This window comes from Lissotriton helveticus, chromosome 12 (assembly GCF_964261635.1).
Source record: "Lissotriton helveticus chromosome 12, aLisHel1.1, whole genome shotgun sequence".
Lineage (NCBI taxonomy): Eukaryota > Metazoa > Chordata > Amphibia > Caudata > Salamandridae > Lissotriton > Lissotriton helveticus.
The window spans coordinates 359,202,948-359,219,499 of NC_136073.1; the positions used below are offsets into that span (position 1 = coordinate 359,202,948).

The window sequence follows — 16,552 nt, forward strand, 5'->3', positions numbered from 1 at the left end:
TAAAAATGTGTTTTCTTCAGAGGTTCATGTTCAACATTTCTAAATGCATAACTAAACCTGTATATCAACTCTCTTTTCTCTGGTTGATGGACCAATTGGTTGAGTAGTTGATGGTAATAAGAGTACTATTTAACTAACTATTTAGTTAGCTAAATAATCACAGACTCTCGGTAACATTAATAAAGTTTATCTCAAATAAAATGTGAATAATAAATGCTCATTGCATACGTTTACAAATGCAAGCAATAACATTCACAAGAGAGAGAGAAAAACATCAGCAAATTCAAACAGTGTCATACTCAACATAAATATACGATATGCACATGAAGGAGTGAATAGATTAAGAGACATCAGTTTCAGCAGGATAATGTGAAACATTATATATATGATGGAGGGAATAGATTAAGGGGTACATGCATCAAGAAAAGCTTTTGCGAGTCCTTAATTGCTATTATAAGGAATCGCAATTAGGGACTCTCATAAGCCTATGAATGTAGAAATCGCTATTAAAATAGCTATTTCTAAACATTCCTTAATTGCGTCTCGCAAATTGCAAGTCGCAAATTGCGAGTCGCAATTAAGGAATGGCTTCCCGTTCATTTCTATGGGCCTACAGGCCCATAGCAATGAATGGGAAATTGCATGCACAATTTGCGAGTACCAATATGTACTCGCAAATGGCACATGCAATTTTAAGGGTGCAAAGGTGTCAAAAGGACACCATGTTGCACCCCTGGAATTGTGATGTGCACCCATGTTGCGCACACACATGCCTCAAGGGCATGTGTGTGTGTAACCTGAAACTTTAAAAATGCATTTTATTGCATTTTTCAAGGTTTTTGTAAATTACAGACCAGTTTGATTTCGCTGTAATTTGCGGTCCCAAATAGCAAAATCGCTATTTCAAAGTACTTCTTGAATTACATTTAAGGAAGGGCAAATTGCTATTCTTTAAATGCAATCGCAATTTAGGACCTCGCAAAACATAGCGAATTCATATATTGCGCTTGCCAAACACTTTCATGCATCGCTAAAGGCCAATTTGCAAGCGCAAACCGCCGATTTGCAGCTTTGTCCCCCCTGCCTGCCTGCGCTGGTCTGTGGACGGACGCGCAGAGACGAGGCGGCGTGGCGAAGCTGAGTGCACGGCGCCCCTGTGTACATCTGGAGCCTGAGAGTTGCCCTGCTGGTCGCTGTGCGTGCCACCACGAGGCCATCTCTACTGTGCGACATCTCACGCGCCATACCCTTCACTGTAGGATGGGGAAAAATGACGCGAGGCAGCCCAAGATCACTTTTGAACAAAAGCGCCCTAACAAACAAAATTCGGCGGACCAAGATGCGGACACGTCCGTGTCACAGGGTGCAGAAGCGGAGTGGACTTTGGGGCACTGATGATGGAAGTCCGGGCGAGCCTGAAAAGCATTGACACTAAACTGGATGCAATGTCCTCACAACTGGAATCGGTTAAAACCAAAGTGGATGCCCATGAAACGAGGCTGGATTGCTTGGAGAACAGGGAAACTGAGTGCTGCGAATTTCAACAACAAACTAAGCAGCACATCACTAATATCGAAAAGGAACTGGAATCCCTGCGAGCCAAGACGGACGATTTGGAGGCGCGCTCCAGGAGGTCAAATATTCGCATTACGGGAATTCCCGAGACGGACAACACTGGCAGGATGGAGGTGTTTGTGGCGGATCTCCTCCATGAATTCTTCGACCCGCACCTCTCACAGGTATTCACGGTTGAAAGAGCGCACAGATCGCTTGGGAAGGTACCGGCGCCGGGCACACCGCCCCGTCCCATTCTTGCTAAACTGCTTAACTTTCAGGACAGGGACCTCATCCTACGCCTCGCTAGGGAGAAGGGTCAGATCACGCATAAAGGGAACAATATCTCCTTTTACCCTGACTTTACCCCCCTGGTCCAAGCGGCTCGAAATGAGTTCCTGCCCGCTAAGAAAATACTGATGCAAGCTAATATCAAATACGCACTCTTGTATCCAGCTAAACTGAAGGTAGTTCATGAACACACCACACACTTTTTTACAGATGCTAAATCCGCGCTGAAATTTGCAAAACACATTGGCGGGCCTGGGGCGATGCGTAAGTCGCCGAGACTTGAAAATGACTCTGACCGACTAAGTGACAATGATTAATATGTTAGCGTTGGTTAAACTGTGGCGCTATCTATTTCCTGTCTAAAGTCTAGCTTAACCAATCTAGTCCCCATCGCTCACTCTATTGCCATGTGTACCTTTCCTGGAGAGGAGGGTGAGATCCGAAATATTGCCCTGTTGCATGGATGAAACTGCTGGTGCACACATGTTTTTCTAGTGTTCTGCTGAGTGATCATGTAACGGCCCTATGTAATGATGACCGTTTGGGTCATGGAGAATCTGACTTGAATGTAGCCACCCTGTGAAAACGGGGGTGTAAGCCTGGAGCACCACGCCTCACGGGGTGTCTCCCACTGTTCGAGTGTCTAGTTTGTCGACACGATATGGGTTTCTGTAGTTGGGCTTTATCACGACCTGATTGGGGGGTTGGTGAGGGTGGGGGGTAGCGGGGGGGGGGGGTTGAATTGTTTGCGGATTGTTCGAAGTTGGTGCTATAGAGGATACTGTCAGACAGATGACTCACATGCAATATTGCTAGACTCAAATTGGGCTGAGGCGTTTGGTGGGGCGGGGGCGGGTATCGGACTGACACTTGCTGTTCTAAATGTAATGCGACATGGGGAATGTTAAGCTGTGGACTTGGAACATTAGAGGTTTGGGGGATCATAAGAAAGCCAGATTGATGCATGGCATGCTTGCTAGACATAATGTCGACACATGTTTTTTGCAGGAGACTCATGTAAATTCCACCCCTTCGACTAGATTGAAGCACTCGAGATGGTCACAGGTGTATTCTGCGATTTATTCCAACTATGCTAGAGGTGTAGCAATACTCATTCGCAGAGGCCTAGACTGGCAAGAACATGACATTATACTGGATGGGGAGGGCAGATATGTAATTGCGCATGGTTCACTACAAGGCAGACCACTAATACTTGCGGCCATTTATGGCCCGAATATAGATGACCCAGAGTTTTTTAGAAATGTCTGGGCCCGGATCATGCTGTTGGATTGTTCGCAAATTGTCCTAGGGGGTGATTTTAATGTTCCACTTAACGATGCTTTAGACCGTAGAGGTGTGGGCAGACCTACACACACTGGGGCTCGACAGTCAATTCTAGATGTGATGGAGGAGGGGTTGTTGTCTGACGTGTGGAGGGCTAGGCATCCAGTTGAAACAGTGGGTACATGCATAACCAGCCATCATGCAGCCTGGTCCCGCCTAGATTACTGGCTGGCGTCGCCTGCCGTGGCATCGTGGACGCTTGACACGTCCATACAAGCTAGATCTCTCTCTGACCATGCCCCCTGCCTGTTGGAATTGAGGATACCTTGAGGTCCCTAAACGAGCGTTTGCTTGGCGCCTGCCCCCCCATGCTCTCATGGACACTGTTTTTACAGAGGAAATTCGAGCAGATATTGTGCACTATTTTGAAGAAAATGAGGGTTCGACATCCACGGTGGCTATAGTGTGGGACGCTTTTAAGGCGGTGATCCGCGGCCAATGTATTGCTAGGCAAGCCGGGGTGTTACGAGCTATACGTCTATCTCTGACTCAACTTTAATCGGAGCTACGGGAGCTGAACCTGGCATTCTGCCGGCATCCTTCTCCGGAAACGGCAGGTCAAATGAAGGCCAAATTGCTCGCCTTTAGTGAGGAAGCTCAACGGGAAGTCGCCTTCCTGGGGAAGCAGGCTGAGGCCCGTAGATATGGTGAAGGGGACAGACCGAGCAGGACTCTGGCGCGAATGATAGCTCCTCGCACACACTCTCACTACATACACACTGTCAAGAATGGTGAAGGGAAGATGGTTGTTGGCCAGGAAGAAGTACTGGAAGCATTTGCTGCATTCTACAAGTCCCTATACACCTCCAGACAACCCACAGTCCCTGAATCCCTGGAAGACTTCCTAGACTCCATTGCCATTGTTTGGTTTAATGACTTTCACCGCCAATATATGGATGTCCCCATCACTGTCCAGGATATAGCTCAGGTGATTAAAAGCATGCCTGCGAGCAAGGCCCCAGGCCCAGATGGCCTGACTACGGCCTTTTATAAGACATACGCCGAGGAATTGGCCCCCAAACTCCACTCAGTCTTTGTTGAGGCTATAGAGTTAGGCTCCCTGCCTGAGTCAATGCGCGAAGCTTTAATTATAACACTGCTCAAACCAGATAAGGACTGCCAGGTCCTCGACTCATACCGACCCCTCTCCTTAATTAATGTTGATGCAAAGATATATGCTAAGATCATTGCGGACAGGCTACAGCCTTTGTTGCCGATGGTAGCACTCCCAGATCAATCTGGCTTTATACCTGGCCGTGCGACGTCCCATAACCTCAGGACGATATTTTCCATTCTGCACTACTTGCATCCCTCTACACAGGCTGCAGTTGTGTTTTTGGATGCTACCAAAGCATTTGATTCACTCGAATGCCCCTTCCTCTTTAGAATTTTGGGCAGGATGGGGTTCAGTCCCCTCTTCATAAACTTGATTAAGTTGCTGTACGTCGCACCTAGAGCTCGAGTTAGTGTGAATGGGCTTATCTCACAGTCATTTGCCATATCCCGCAGGACCAGAAAGGGCTGTCCTTTATCCCCGCTGCTATTTGCGATAGCGATGGAGCCCCTTGCCTCTCGGATTCGACAGCACCACACAGCGAGGGGGATAGGATTCAGTTCACGGAGCCTGCTGATATCCTTGTACGCTGATGATGTCACGCTGTATGTTCTCAATCCTGCTGTAAATCTAAACCCCCTATTGCGTGAATGTGTTCGCTTTGAGGGCCTGGCTGGGATATCCATCAACTGGTCGAAGTCTGTAGTTTTTCCTCTCACTGATGCCACGCCGGAGACGTCCTCTGATTACCCACTGCGCTGGGAATTGGATGCAGTAAAATACCTGGGGGTTTGGATAAGCCGTGATTTGCAGGAGTTGTGGTCTCTCAACTTTGGAAGAGCAGTCGACTGGCTGGAGGGAAAGGTGGAAATATGGAACAAACTACCCTTATCGCTGGTCGCGAGGATAGCTCTGGCGAAAATGGTTGTCCTCCCCAAATTTCTATATTTATTCGTCAATATTCCCATACCACTGACGGCACATTTTCATGCACGGGTGCGATCACTATTGCTGGCGCTTGTGTGGGCTGGTGGCCAGGCGAGAACGTCTTGGGCGCTGCTTACGCTCCCGCTGCGGCAAGGCGGCCTGGGGGCTCCTGACATGAAACTATACTCATTCTGTGCGCAGGCGCAGTTCTTGCACTTCTGGGCCTTTCCCACCCCTTACCAGCCACATGTTGCGGTGGAGATGGCTGTGGCGGCCCCATCCCCTCTGGACGTGGCTATCTATGGCAAGGTGTCTCGCCCTTCGAAAGACGTAGACACGGTGGAAATGCTTCGCTGGACATGGCGCGAATTGCGCAACAGAGCCAGACTCCCCCTACTGTATGCGCCGGCGATCCCGCTGCGAGGCAACCCTATGATACCCTGCTTGTGTGACAGCGGTGGCACCATTACGCTTCGAGGGCAGACACTACACACATTTGCTGACCTTTACCCTGATGGCACCTTTCGGGACCTGGGTTTATGCGAGGAGGGACACCCAGAGTCATTTTCTGACTTATTTTTATATCACTCACTAAAGGCGTCCTGTAAGGCGCTGTGGCCCCAGTTCCCCGATGAGCCGCCGCAGTTCATAGCTCTTCAGAATTTACTTTCGAAACCCTCCCCCAAAAAGCTTGTGTCCCGATTGTACAACTGTATGCAGGTCCAATCCCCCATCATAGTGCCTTCTTCAATGCAGGCGTGGAATGCGGACCTGGAGGAGCCCCTGACAGAGGAACAGTGGGAATTCTGCTGCGGGCAACTTACGATGTTATCGCCCAATTACAGGCTAAGATTAGTACATTTTAAGTTCCTGCACAGATACTACCGCACGCCGATATCGCTCCACCGCATGGGTCTTAGGGAGGACTCTGGGTGTTGGAAATGCGGCTGCGAGAATGCCTCTTTTATACATGTGGCATGGAGCTGCCCTAAACTAGAGGAGTACTGGCTGGACATCTTCACTGCTATTAACCAGATACTTCACAGGTCAGACACGCCGTCCCCGCTCCTGGGGCTACTGGGTTGGGTTCATGACACATTGCCCACACACAGGAAGTTACATGCGCTACTGCTCCTTTATGCCAAGAGACAGGTTGCGGTGCACTGGGGTCGGCGAGCGCTGCCTTCGTTTGCTGCATGGGTTCGGGATGTGACGTACGGTAACACACAGCTTGAGCGCTACTGGGAAATGATGCCTACCGCTTCCAGGCCTAGAGACATCTGGGAGCCCTTCACGCAGTGGACGCGTGAGCGTGCACCCTCCCCTGACTCTGCACAATCGTTACCAGGCGCGATATCTGATGATATGGGATGATCCCACTCTATCCTGCACCGGTATTCCGCTGCGGCGATGCGCCCTGGGTGGTGGCTGCATTTTATGTGAGCGCTCTAGATATGATGGGGTTCTGCGTGTGGCTTTGCGCCTGTACATGTCCAGGTTCTGTTTTGCCTCTCCCGGAATCCGTGCCTTCTCCCCCCCAGCACGAGTAGACCTCTCTCCTTCCCTCGCGCTGACATGGTCCCCTTTACTACAGGGACTTCTGCTGATGCCGGTACGTTCGCTCTGTAACGCCCCGCCCAAAGACATTGATCCTTCCTTACAGCCGACCTTATGCCCGTTTGTGGTTTTTCTCCTCTGCACCAGAGTTAGGTTCTGTTGTTGTTTTTCTTTTTTTGGGGAGGGGGTGAGGGAGGGGGGAGGGGGGGGGAAATGGTTGGTAGACATTGCTTGATTTGAAATGTTTGCTTTCTGCTCCTAGGGCATTCGTATTTGTACAGTTAATCTGTTCTCCTTTCCTTGCCAATTGATCGCTGCATGTCTATTTACCAGAAAATTGTAAGCACTATTGATTTTTTACTGTTGCATACGCTCACTGCCGGATTGCCTAGGATGCTATTGCTGTTCGTCCATTGCGTGCTGTTTACTATGTCACATCCCTTATGACGTTATACGATTTGATAGCGGCCAGCCCCAGGGTTGTCGGCGTGACGCTGTGTGACTGCACTTTGTTCTCAATAAATACTTTAAAAAAAAAAATACACATTGGAAATTGTTAGGGATTTTTTAGAAGCCCTCACTCACCACCATGGATGGTGACATGCTTCATCATCGGACCCACCAGGAGAAGCCGAATGCCTCCCTGGTGTGCTACAACGCCAGATTACTGCGGAGCTGGTTTTTGACAGTGATGTGAAAAACGTGATATTAAAATTGTCAAAGAGCTGTACCAGAAAGAAAAATGTATTCAATGGTCAGTCTGACAAAGTTAAAATATGTGTCGGGAAATGTGCCAATTAATGTATTGGTTATTTCCACTTTAGAGTGGGGTCGACATGTTTCAGCCCTTATGTGGAGAAGCGTGGCTCAGTGGTTAGAGGCGGCAGACCCGGAAGCTGAGATCAACCGTGGACCAGGGTTCGATTCCCTGCCTCGGCGGGTCTCGGGCTCAAAAATTCCACGGACTCGACAATTCTCGCTCTGGTTCCTACTCAACTCACGGGGTCACACTCTGCGACTCTGGGCAATAGCTTGCTTAATCTCCACTACGGCCCCTCGCAGCGGGATGCCTGGCTTTCACCTTGTGGACACCTGCCGGGGTTTCTCACAGGGGAATACCAGGACGGGTTCCCTAAGCAAGCGCCGGGACGCTTACGGGCAGCCGTGCGCTTTACAAGTCCAATACATTTACATTTACATGTGTGAGATTTACTGGGCTTTCTTCAGGTCCATGTTATGTGTACCTCGGCGGTGTGGGCGCGCTAAGGTCCACCCTACCAGAGGACGTGAAAGTTAAAAACGGTCGTGTAAAAATAGTGCAGAAAACACGACAGTTTTTAACTTTCACGTCCTCTGGTAGGGTGGACCTTAGCGTGCCCACACCGCCGAGGTACACATTTTGTCAGACTGACCATTGAATACATTTTTCTTTCTCTCTGATCATGTGCTAAATCTACCTTGTTTTTCGACACTCTCTTGTTGTTTTACTGCGATAGCCCGGGGGACTGAGGGTGTCCCTTTTCCCTCTCTCTCATATTGTTACTACCTATACACTAGGCTAAACACCGCCATTTCCAAAGCTGTGCCCAAAAAATGTAGAGGTTCCCATACTCCTAAACAATCCGCACCTTGGTTCAATGAAGCTCTCTATCAGAAAAAGCAATGTAGTAGAAGACTTGAAAGAAAATGGAGATCACACTTTAATTCCTCGATAGAGTTGTATATAAAGAGTCCCTGGCCAGTTACAAGGCTACCATTAAAAAGGAAAAATCTGCCAATTTTATATATCAAATTGAAACATCTAAACATTCCTCTAAAGAGCTCTTTCAAGTCATAAACAAACTTACCAAACCTCCTGATAATAGAGGAAGTAACTACACTTTAGCTTTTTGTGAGAACATGGCTTCCCATTTTTGTAATAAGGTAGAACAAATCTACAATCTGTATACCCATCTTATCATCACAGATTTTAATATCAGCCCTTTTCCAGCATCAGATTCCTCCCTTGAACCTAAGTCTTTGGACAAAATCCTTCAACCCAAATTCAGTCAATTCTCTCCTGTTACGGAAGCAGAGGTGCTCGACCTTCTTAAATCTACTAATCAGGATCACCCCAAGATCCCTGTCCCCTTCGATTCTCAAAAAGGTCCCTATTCTTATTGCATCTTATCTCACTAACATCTTCAATGGGATGTTCAGCTTGGGGATTTTCCCTAAACTGTGGAAAAAGGCCTCCATTTTACCACTCCTTAAAAAAACCAATTTGGACACTGATAATCCAGCAAATTATCACCCTATCTGGAGACTTCCTTTTCCAATGAAAATAGTTGAAAAACGTATACATTCTCATGACACAGTTCATCCAGGACAATCAGATATTGGACCCTGCCCAATTCGGCTTTAGGGCTGAGCATAGCAGAGAGATGGCTCTAATCAAGACTACAGATGAAATAAAAACTATCCTTGATAAAGGCGGGTCTGCAGCACTTATCCTCCTCCATCTGTCGGTGGCGTTCGATACTGTGGACCATGCCACCCTCATTGACGGCCTTGAAAAATTGGGTATCACTGATAAAGCTCTTGACTTACTTCAGTCATTTTTAACAGATAGGGACCACTCAGTCAGGTTGGGATATTTTACATCTAAGCCCTTTTTCCTCCCGTGTGGGGTCCCTCAGGGATCCTCCCTGAGTCCCCTACTTTTTAATATTTATGTCATTGAACTCTCCTCTCTGATTAGATCATTCGGGTTTTCTCCCACTTTGTATGCAGATAATACACAGATTGCCATTTCAGCATCAAACAAAGTAGAATGTAATACCCCAGTCACATAACTGTATGAGTGCAGTCAGTAACTGGATCAGTAAGCACTGCCTTAAATTGAATTCGGAGAAAACCGAGGTTTTTCTATTTGGCAACAAACTCCAATTCTGGAGCCGACCATGCTGGCCTACAGAGTTGGGAACTCTTCCCATCCCAGTTCAACAAGTAAAAAATCTGGGCATAGTCATTGACGTGAAATTGAATCTCAAAAAACACATCTCCTCGGTCATCTCTTCTAGTTATAATACTTTGAGAATCATTAGGAAGATTATCTCGTTCATTCCCCTTCCCTCTAGAAAAACAGTGATTTCACTACTAATCCTTTCCAAATCAGATTACTGTAATGGTCTATACAATAAAGGTCCAAAAACAGTACGCAAGGAAATTACAAAGTGTTCATGACTTCCCAAATTTCATTCCGCCTCAGCTTATATCAAAAAGCTGCACTGGCTCACAGTGGCTAACTGGATCAGATTAAAGGCACTGTGCCTTACTTATAAAGCCTTACACGATTGCGGCCCAGGTACCTTAAACAATCCCTGTTCTGGTACATTCCCAATCGAGATCTAGGATATAAAAAAACAGTAATGACCTTGCGCCCTAGATTTAAGACACTCAAATGGGGGGCAGTTGTTTCTCCTCCGAAGCTGCAGTGCTTTGGAACAGCTTGCCCATTAATATCAAAGCAGCTCCCACGTTACTGAGTTGTAGAAATCTTGTTAAAACTTGGATTTTTAATGCCTAGGCTCCTCTGCTCATTTCATACTGTAACACCCCAACTCAGCGCCAAAACACCCTTGGGTAATCGCGCGCTTTAGAAGTTTCCATACATAACATAACAAAACATAACATGGCTCTGGTGGGAGGTTGTGTGGCCCCTCCTCCTCATTTTGAGAATTGTTTGCCCCAGGAATCCCACCCTTTGATGATCAGGGAGGGAACCAAGTGGCTCCTCTCTCTATATTCAATACTTTAGGCACCAGGGTTGGGCTCCCAGGCCACGTGATGGCTCAGGGAGGGGGGATGCACCCCTCCCCCCCCCCATATACAATCATTTTTTCCAGGTGGTGGGCTTCCTGGTGCCTGTGATGTTTGGGAAGGGGAGGTGCTCCCCCTTCCCCTTATTCAAACATTTCAGCCCTGGAGGTGGGACAACAGGTGCCTCTAAATGCTAAGGTAGGGCAAGAAGCCCCCCCTTTAATTAAACAAAGTGGCCCAGCAGCTATTTAGTGGCCCAGCAGCCATTTTGTTTTTTTTGTCTTTTAGCTCCCACTGGAGTCCAGCAGGATTGCAGCAATTTTTGCAATGTGTTTGTGTCCCCAGGGGGTTCCCTCTGTGTCCCCCTGAGGAGGCCCTGGGGTTCAGGGTATCCGTACCTTGCCCCTTATGTATATTTATATTCATTTACATGTTCAGGAGAAGGGACTGAGTCCCAGAGTCCTGTGATGGCTGCCAGCAAAACAATTCTCATGTTGCTGGCAGCCAACAGGGGGAGCCGGACTACTGTGGCAACAAATTGGCCAAAGCATGAAAAGCTTCCTTGCTAATCAGAATGCTCAAATGATTAAAATTGACAGCCCCTCAAACCCAGCTGTCCAGATATCTATATGTTTTAACCTTATTTTCTCAAAAACTACTGAACTAATTTATACCAAATCACAAAAAGCACAATTTGTGTCGCAAGATCTAGCTTCCTGCTAAATTTGGTGTAATTCTATTCTGCAGTTTTTGCTGTAGCCCTGTCTAATGAAAAAGGCATACAGATTGTGAGTTTTGTAACCCCCTTTTTTCTCAGCCCCTGCTTGACGGATCACCCCGAAAATCTCCACCCACAAACTAGTCAAAAAGTTGCCCCTCATTTGGAAAGTTTTGTGGAGATTTGTCAACCAGTGCCAAAGTTATTAGCAGCACAAGAAAGACTTTCCATGTGAAACAGCTGACCTATCTATAACTACCCAGTGAGTGAAACACAAGCAAACACAAGGAGGCACCATGCACTTGTGAAGCCTAGCGTCGGGGATGCGTCGCACAGCCGCAGTTACAATGCAGTGCTGCAAGGAGATGAGTTACGCTGCATCACTTCTGCCGACAAAATCACAGCTGGGCTTAGTAAAGCCCCTTCTGGCCCACTTCCAAGGGTTCAGGACTGGGGTTGCACCCCTAGTGGGGGCAGGACTCACAGTTGTCATAAGGTAAGTGCTGGGTTCAAGGTGGTTTGAGCCTTTTCTGTTCCTGAAGCTCTAATCAGGAGGCTAACCAACTAGCCCTTCAAGTCACTTTGGTGGTCCTGTATTCAAGATGCAGGTCCAGCAAAGGCAGCAGATAAGCAGAGTAGCAAGGCAGCAGGACAGCATGGAAGCATCCCTGTATGCAGCAGAACTGCGCAGCAGTCCTTTGAGGTCTTTCACAGGTCCAGATGTGTATCGAAGATTTGGGTCTGAAGGTGCATAATTTATTCTTTTTACCAGCTTTGAAGTATGGGCAGTTTTTAGAGGGTTCCACTCCCAGGGGTTGCTTGGATTTTCCTGCCTCCCCTACCTGACCCTAGCTGGTCTGAGGAGACAAAAGACTAATTTGAAATTGCGATTCTCCTATTAACATGACCAGAGAATCTGGATTTCATTAAGACACGGAGGCTAACATTATGCATTAATCCTTTAATGCCACTCACAACAGCCGCTAACATCACAAAGGTGAAACAAAGAATTAGATGACATCACGTCAACAATATAAGGCATGAGCAGGAGTAGAGCTGCCTCTTTTAAATGCGAAGGAACGATGAGAAGTCAGGATAGTAACTTGGTACAAGGAAGGTTAAAATCCGGGTTGAAATCCATGGAAGGAAGTGAAGGAAGGATGTTGGAGAACCATTAGTCCGAATTATCTGAAAATAAAATGAAGAATGTCAAGTGTCTGATGAAAATCAGAAGAAAGTTAGTAACAAAGGATGTAAACATTCTTAAAATTGATAAATGAGTACACATTAAGAAAGCTTATTTTGAACTTAAAAAAAAAAAAAAGAATATAAATTAAAATATATACTCCGTCCAAGGAGGGACGGGAGGGATAATGTTAGCCTCCGTGTCTTTAATGAAATCCAGATCCTCTGGTCATGTTAATAGGAGAATCGCAATTTCATTACAAGACAAGGAGGCTACATTATGCATGTTGGTAGCCATGAATAACAGCATCAGAGACATGTTGAATTGGTTTGCAATAGTGATGTGCAAAGGTAGAAGCATTAGACCAATCTGCACACTTAAGGATAACATCCAACTTACCACCAGACCAGAAAGATTTGCTGGCCATAGCACTTCTTAGAGAATGAGCTTGAAATTTAGAAAGATCAATACCAGCAAGGTTCATAGCCAACTTAACCCACCTAGCAATAGAGCAGGAAGAGATGGGTTTAAAGGGTTTGACATAGGAAACCAGGAGTTGATTTGCATCAGGAGGACGAAGGTCTTTCATTCTCAAGTCATATTCCCTCATGCAATCAACTACACAAAGCTTTTTGCAGAAATCAAAACGAGGGTAGAAAATTAAATCAGACATAGTTTTAGTTCTTCTATAAATTTCAAATTTAACACCAAACATGTCATAACTCCTATAAGAGATATCTAGGGCCTTAACATCGGATACCCTGCGACAAGAAACCAGACATAGGAGAGAGGCAAGTTTAATTAAAAGACATTTTCTGTTAAGAAGGGAGTTATCAGGCCAGGAGCAAAAAAGGTCAAGCAATAGTTTAACATCCCAAACAGATTGATATTTAGGCCTAGGGGGCCTTTTAAGTCTGATACTTTTAAGGACTCTACAAATAATAAAGTTTTTACCTACCGTCTTACCATTGACGATAGCGTGTCCTGCGGAAATGGCAGATCTATAACAGTTAATGGATCTATAGGAGAGGCCACTGTCGAAAAGTTCCACTAGGAAATTGACTATATTAACGATAGGAGCTTCCACGGGATCCAAGTCCCTTTCCAAGCACCAACTAGACCAGGAGACAAAAGACTAATTTTAAATCCTTTGTGAGTTTCCTCATGCAGAGTGTTTGGAATGTGCAAGTGTGGTAGGTGACAGCTCCCTCCCCTATCAAGTCAGAGATGACCAATCCTCCCAACACCTATTTCCCCTTTGTCTCACTGTCCAGAATCAATACACAAAGACTAACTGATGGCTACACCTAGCCATGTGACCCGGGATATAGGCTGAAGGCATCAAATGGTTGGGACAAGAAAATGTCAACAAAGTGAGCTAATGAACGATGAGGAATTCAACCCAGATCTGTGACTCGGGTGAGCGTCTGAAAAGTTTCAGCGCTCCATCCATCATCCACTTGTGTTTGCTTTGTTTGCCCTAAGTTGGCAGGTTGTGCCCAGATGTGGGTCACTTGATCACTTTGCCACTGGATTCAAGCTAGCCTGGCTGATGACAGTTGTTACCCCAAAAGGGTCCCAGGATGCGTTTTTCCGGTCCAGGGAAGACCTGGCATGACAGTTTGGGCAAGACTGTTTCCATGAGGAACAGGGTCATGACTAATTTTCATATGGCTGGGTCTGACCCTGGGTGGCAAAGTGAGCTAAAGAACGATGATTCATTCAACCCAGGCCTGTGACTGGGGGTGAGCGTCTGAAAAGCTTCAGGGCTCCATTCATCAACTCCTTGTGTTAACTTTCTAAAAGTGGAATTTTCAGAATTTTGACTTAAAATCCAACTTTACCATTAAAGAGTGGTTTAAATGACCATTCTTACTCCCCAAACCCAATAGGTCTACATGCGCCCAGTTAAAGGTTAGCACTTATTAAATTTAATAAGGTAACACAATGTTATCCTAAGGGAGAGGTAGGCATTGCAGTGGTGAAAAAAGTAATTTAAGAGTTTTTCACTACCAGGACATGTAAAAGTTAAAGGTACATGTCAAACATTTTAGATACACTGCACCCTGCCCTATGGATGGTTTGGCTTACCCTACAGGTGACCTAAATATATTAAAAAGGAAGATTTAGGCCTGGCTATTGGGCAATTTAGCAAGTCAAAATGGCAGTTTAAATAGCTCACACAGGCTGCCATCGCAAGCATGGGACATGTCTAAAGGGCTACTTAAATGGATGGCACAATCAGTGCTGCAGCCCCCCGGCAGCTTTCATGTACAGGCCTGGGGAACATGTAGTTCCACTTTACTATGGACTTACAAGTACATTTAATGTACCGATTGGGTGTAAGCCAATTTTACAATATTTAAAGGAGAGAGGACAAGATTGTTAGTAATGGATAGCAGTGGTAAAGTGCGCAGTGTGCTAAAAGCCAACAAAAAGGCGTTCAGAAAAGAGTAGGGTAATGGCAAAAGGTTTGAGGATGACCCTGCAGAGAGGGCAGCCACCTCCAACCCACCTCCAGCCAAAAGCCAGTGTAGTCTAATGAATTCTGTGATGGGCTTCCCTGCTTAGCAAATAGAACATGGATGAAGGCCTTGTTATGCAGGCGCACCTGTCAGTTCTATGTCTGTCTCAACTCAGTTAGATCCCTCTGTCCACAGTCTCCTGAGCTGCATGGCTCCAGGGAAACCAGGGCCATGTGTCAGGAAAATTCCTTCCCCTAGGCCTTCATTACCCTACAGACGTGGCTGGTCTACTGTTCATGGAGGCATCAGCTATCCCTATCATGGTTTGGCCAGTCCCAGGTCTCTCAAAGCAGCAACAGGGATACCAATCATCTTCAACTGGTTAAAGTGACCTCTAAGTCTATCTCCGGAATAAGGGGGATCATGGCATGGGCTATGCCCTGTCCCTGTGAACTATGTAGCCCTAAGGCAACATTAGCCACCCCTGTAGAGTTCCGACCAGTGGTTTTCTTTGGACAGACAGAGTTCCCCTCGCTTGGGTCCTAACTCAAAACACTCAAAACACCAGGGTTGCAAATGGGTTGCCCTGGACCACCACCCACTAGAGCATCCTCCCTGTTCCTCAGACAGGGCATGGGAACTCTTTCCTCACCCCTTATTCTAGGGCTTTTCTGTGTCTTCCTTGACCTCCCACTCACTCTGTTGGGGAGACCCTGAACCACCCTTTTTAAAGTCACTCCCAGGTACCTTCTTATGGACCCTGATGCTGAGCCAGCAGTCCTACTTCTTAGCAAGATCCCTGGTATCAGAGATCTTGTCACATGTTGCGCAGTTCTGCAAAACAAAGATGGAACATATGTTATCTTGCAAACAAATTGCACAGCCCTTGAAAATCTTTCACTTCACTGCCCTTCACTCAACCATCCAGTGCCTTGCAAAAGAAATCTACAATCTACCTACGACTGACTAGGCAACTTCTGGCTGTCCCTGAACCCTGCCCTTACTTTTATGGGGGAAGCCATAGTTCCTGACAAGGATGTCCTTCAGGGGAGGGTACCTCATCCGACACCCCTTCTGAGGGCCAGAAGCGTATCCCTCCTTTCACTAGGTATGCGCCTTCAGAGACTGGCCCCCCAGCCCTCCTAATGGACCCTATGCCTCTCCAGAGAAACCTCATAGGCTTCAAGCCACTTGTCAATGTCATTTACTACAGCAAAGTTAGACACCAGATCCTTTGGTCTGTGGATCCTCTTGTCTTTGGAGGGCACTGCAGGTATGCTGCCACCTTTATGGTGTGACTCCACAGATGTCCTGCTCTCAGAAGCCTAGCTCATGGGCCATTTTCGACTCCTACATGGCTATTCTCTTTTTATCTACGGCTCTTTCAGCCTTTTCCCTTGCCAAGGCTCTCTCAACCTCAGTCCTCCAACTTGAGCTTGGCAATATCCAGCCTGAACTCCATTTTAGCCTTCCTGTCTGCCAGCTCCTCTGGGGACAGGCCTTGTGAAGACGCACTGATCTTCGCTCTGGCAGGGAGTTCCAATTCAGAAGACATGTTATCCCCCACCCCTGAATGCTGTGCCTTCTGAATTGGTATCTAGGTCCTGCCCTCCATATCATCCCCCCATCCTGTTCATCTGTTTCTAGTAGCAACT

General features: G+C 46.8%; 1 long non-coding RNA gene across 1 annotated transcript in view; it reads right to left on the reverse strand.

The window, feature by feature from the left end:
• Window positions 1-12,327: 12,327 nt before the first annotated feature.
• LOC144799183 (uncharacterized) overlaps window positions 12,328-16,552 on the reverse strand; it is a 73,193-nt gene continuing 68,968 nt past the window's right edge. Inside the window, exons 4-5 of the long non-coding RNA XR_013603769.1 lie at window positions 15,645-15,731; window positions 12,328-12,434 (exon numbers count right to left, since the gene is read on the reverse strand). This is a non-coding gene — a long non-coding RNA (uncharacterized LOC144799183). The remainder of the gene's footprint in view (window positions 12,435-15,644; window positions 15,732-16,552) is intronic.